Source organism: Nannospalax galili, unplaced genomic scaffold, assembly GCF_000622305.1.
Source record: "Nannospalax galili isolate Female #2095 unplaced genomic scaffold, S.galili_v1.0 scaffold1051, whole genome shotgun sequence".
Taxonomy (NCBI): Eukaryota; Metazoa; Chordata; class Mammalia; order Rodentia; family Spalacidae; genus Nannospalax; species Nannospalax galili.
In genome coordinates this window covers 5,498,808-5,503,312 of record NW_008331995.1, presented here as the reverse complement: position 1 = coordinate 5,503,312, position 4,505 = coordinate 5,498,808, and the positions used below count along the sequence as shown (strand labels likewise).

Below are 4,505 nucleotides of genomic sequence, written 5' to 3'. Positions count from 1 at the left end.
CTCTCTCTCTCTCTCTCTCTCTCTCTCTCTCTCTCTCTCTCTCTCCTATAGTCATGAATTTTTAATTGCAATGCTGTCTTCTAAACTAAGTAATCATTTCTCAGAGGCATGTTGTAATCTCCTGATAGAACCAATCTTTCTGACTGAACTTGAAATCAAATCAGAAGGAACTGTGTCTTCAGCCAGAATGAGTTTTAGATGCAAGATCTATGCATCTCTCCTACGGCAAGCCATAATTTACAGTATTTCTTTGCCTCCTCCGATCCCACTGTGGCATTTGCTGTAGTGTTGATGAATATGCATATACAGGTGGTATGTGTATTTATGGATGAACATATACCTTTTCTCAGGCGCTGAAACTTTGACAGTCTTATCTGCACCTATGAGGATCTTACAAGCGGCAGCTCAATGGCGCTACATATTGTCCAATTTCTCAAACAACACCTTATGCTGCATCTCATATTGCCAGATTAATCAAACTTGAAGGGTCGTCCTTAGTCAGCCTGTGATAGGAGGCATTTTCTATACAGGAATTCAGTTAATGATATGCCTTCCTCTGAGAAAAGGCTAAGTAATCAAGATTGTGTTTTTCTCCCTTTCCACTGTCAAATGACAGCCTTCAAGAATTTCCACTATGTATTGAAAACCTGCTCATGACCTCCCAGGATGCCTTCTTTATTTGTGGAAATTGGTCCTTTCAAAACCTGTGGTGCTCAGCAAAAATATACATTATACATGTACATGTGTGCATAATTCAGGATAATTTGCAGGTTTTAGAAGAATTTGGGTGTTTGAGAAAGGGTTTTAGGATTATAATAGATAAATGATAACAACTATAATTAAGAACAAAGTAGGAAAACATTCTTTTCAGCAGCATGGAGCCATCCATGCCCCAGGCTGTGATTCAGATGGACCACTTTCTAATTAGTTTCTAGTTTAGTGGCCCACTGTTTACTTTTGTATGCAGCACACTTTGCCTCATTGTTTTCAGACCTACCAGGATGGCATGGATTCATTCTCTACGGCAGAGATAAACAGCAACACCCCTTCTGTGAATCCCCAATTGAATGCATTTTAGGGCCTTTTCAGAACAGCATGCAAATTACAGAAAGACAAAACAGAGGTGACCGAGGCATGCATTTACTGCTTGTGAATCGCTGCTAAAATGTACTGAAAATTAAACTTGGAAAAAAATCCTATCACTATCAGAATGTAACAGTTCTCCAAAGATTGCTTTCTCTTATTCATTTTTTGCCCACATAGATCTAAGCACTCAAAAAGATTGCCGTGACTTGACAATTGCAACATTTCCCTTTTCTTTCTTTTTCATTCAACTTTCTTTAATCCTCAGCATCAGTTCCCAGGCTCCCTGCGAATCGCTCTCACCACTCAGCTCGCTCAGTCTCTGACAGAGCTTGGCTCAGTGGTAATAAGTGTTTTCCTCAAATAATACACCCAGCCTTGCATAGTCCTCTGAATATATTTCAAATGTGCTTTCTGTATCTTAAATCTTTAAGGAGGTTTCTTACCTGAAAAATCCAGCCAAGAGCAGGGGGCTGTCTTAGCGCTCATTGGAAAGAGTTAACACTTTTTAAAATCCATCTGTGCCACAATTCTGAGATTTTCAGAGACAGAGCTTCCCAACAACGTTCTTTATCAAGAATTAAGGGAGAAAATGCTTCCCTCTTCCGATCCTATTTCCACGGTAAAGGAGACATCGGTTCATTCACGGTATTGTCAGAAAAGGAGCCAGGGTTTGAGGGGTGGAAACCTTGTCATTTTCACCTTTAAATCATTTCCTGGCGTCACCTCTGCCTGACGAGACCTTTGAAGTAACGGTGAGCTAATGTAGTTTCCCAAGAGAAGCAGTTTATAGTCCCGGCCGGACCATCCCCTCTCTAGTACATTCAGAACAGAGTTAGGCAGGGAAATGTAGGAGCAGAGCTGCTATACGGTGCTGGAAGTAGCCAGAGTCTGTTTCAATACATCCCTCCTCTCTAAGTCTCACATGTCTTAAAGTGATATTACCCTCTATTAATGGCTATGGTGAATTCCCATATCTATCCCTAACTCTTCCACGACTTGAGCAGCACACTTTATCACTATATTTCTTGTTGGTTGGTTGGGGAGGTTTATTTTCTTATGCCATTCTCTTGCCAAAAAGACTAAAAAGGGAAAGCGAAACAGAAGAGAAAAAAGCCCTGCAAAATACTGATAGTGTTAATGGGGGTTATGCTTCTAACAAAAACGGGAAAGTGAAATACATACCATTTCTTACCTTTTAATATTCTTTTTGCCAGTCAGGTTAGACTTACGCTAATGTATTCTGTTGTTTTTGCCTGCTAAGTCTTGGAATACAAATTATCTGGAATATGATAGAGATGTTCATGTTCCAATCCTAAATAAAAGTCTTCTGAGGTATTAAACACACTTAATAAATAGAAATATGGCCTCTAAGACTGAGTTGTGATATGAAGATATGCTCAAGGCACTTTTAAAATATTTTCACTTTCTTTCAAATAGCATACGAGCTGGAAAGGGAATACACTAGGAAGTTCAATCTTATTTCTAGTACTATGGGCTGAACCCTATCTTCCCAGGAAATGTACTATGACTGTACTTAAGCTTCAAAGATGCATGTGAGGTGACCTACTTTTCACTTATAGGCTGCGCTAGTAGCAGGTCTCTGAAATACTCATTCAGTTACTTCACGAGTCACTTACAGCAGACCTACTGTGTGGTAGGTGCTTGGGCTAAAGCAGAAAGCAAGACTGGTCTGAGTCCCATTGTTGAAGTTCATACTAAGTCTTGCAGATTGTTTTCAAACCTGAGATGTTTTTCACAATTTTCCTTCCTTGAAAACTTCAAAGTTTCTTAGACTCCTCTTTCTCCTTTTCTCCAAAATAAAAAGGCTGAGCACTGGGGTGCATCACTGGGAACCCATCTCTTTTCCATGTTACATGAACTGAAAGAGTGAGGCACCCTGGTCTTCTCATCAGTCTTCCTGCTGACCTTTCACATGGCACAGCATGCATGTGTGCATGCGTGCGCGCACGCACACACACACACACACACACACACTCTTTATATCATAATAGCTTTTCATTAGGCCTTACCACAAATGAAATTTCAAAAAAGTAATAAAATAAGAATCACAAAGTTCTAGGGTAGGCTTATATGACTTGTTTCTGTGGTTCATTTTTGTTGTCTTGATGAATGTGTATAGAAAGTTCATTCTGCTGCGATATCAAAACAAAAATAATAGTCACAGGAGCAGGAGCTAGTGTTTATCAAGCTTTCCCCATGTGCTAGCACTGTTCTGTACTGTATCTTGTAAAGCATAATTTAAAGCCTCTTACCAATCCAGCAGTATAGGCATTATTGTTATCTCCATTTCACAGTTGAGGTATATGGGGGAAATTTAGAAGGTCAAAAGAACTCTTCCAAGGTAGCAGAGCTACAAAGTGATAGGGCAGATTTTAAATTCAAAGGATGTGCCCAAGAGCCTATGTCTTTGACATCTGAGTAAAGGAATTCATGAAATTATTTTAATCTGTCGTTATATCCTATTTGTTTCACATTAAGGTGATACAAAATTCTTATTATTTCTTCTACATATATAGATTATTCCAGGTGTTTGACATATATATAGGTGTTCAAGACAGTCTTTGTCCCATTTTTTTTGGGTGGGGGTTCTGACTCTGATATATGAATGAATTAAAATTAAAAAACAAGTTCACATTTGCTAATAAAGGCTGCCATTTTGAAATACTGTGGATTAAATACATTTTCCACCTCTAGGGATTAAACTCAGGCTCAACATATTTGCTTAACCATAATTCAATTCACTGTGATATATTTGAAGCATGGACTTATGGGTTATGTTCAAGGCACAGTGGAAAATTTTTGAGATTTATAAAAAACCAAGACTTGCTGTGACATTCTGCATATGTGTAGGATGAGTGAAATGAATGATTAAAAGTGAGAATGTCAACATCCTTATATTTGTTTCTTTCCAATAAATACTTTTCACTTTATTACATTACAGCCAATGATCATTGCCTTTACAATATAAGCATTAAGAATATTGATTGTGTGTGTGTGTGTGTGTGTGTGTGTGTGTGTGTGTGTGTGTGTGTGTGTGTGTGTGTGTGTCTGGTGTGCTGTATGTAGTACACAAGCACAGAGGCCAGGGGCAGGACAGGAGGCAACTGTCCTGCCTCCTTTATCACTCTCCACCTTATTCCTTTGAGACAGGGGCTCTCACTGAACCTGGAGCTGGGCTGCTGATCAGCAAGCTGCAACAATCCAGCTGTCTCTACCCTCCACATCACTTGGGTTATAGGCACATCTGACCACATCCAGCTTTTTACATAGGTATTGGAGATTTAAACTTGAGTCCTTATGCTTGTATAGGAAAGCTCTTACTAGGCCATCTCCTCAGCACCAACAAACACTGATTTTTATTCCAACTCAAAGCAAAATGAGTCTCGTACCTTTGGGGG

The 4,505-nt window shown here is 39.3% G+C and overlaps 1 protein-coding gene across 3 annotated transcripts in view; it reads right to left on the bottom strand.

The window, feature by feature from the left end:
• Window positions 1-1,999, bottom strand: part of Tafa1 (TAFA chemokine like family member 1) — a 644,605-nt gene extending 642,606 nt beyond the window's left edge. Inside the window, exon 1 of one of the 3 annotated variants that reach the window (XM_008827132.2) lies at window positions 1,530-1,999. The gene's annotated coding sequence lies outside the window, so the exon portion shown is untranslated. Of the gene's footprint in view, window positions 1-340; window positions 366-1,529 lie in introns of those variants that run through there. The other 2 variants (XM_008827133.1, XM_017796624.1) reach the window with 2 other exon arrangements.
• Window positions 2,000-4,505: the final 2,506 nt, after the last annotated feature.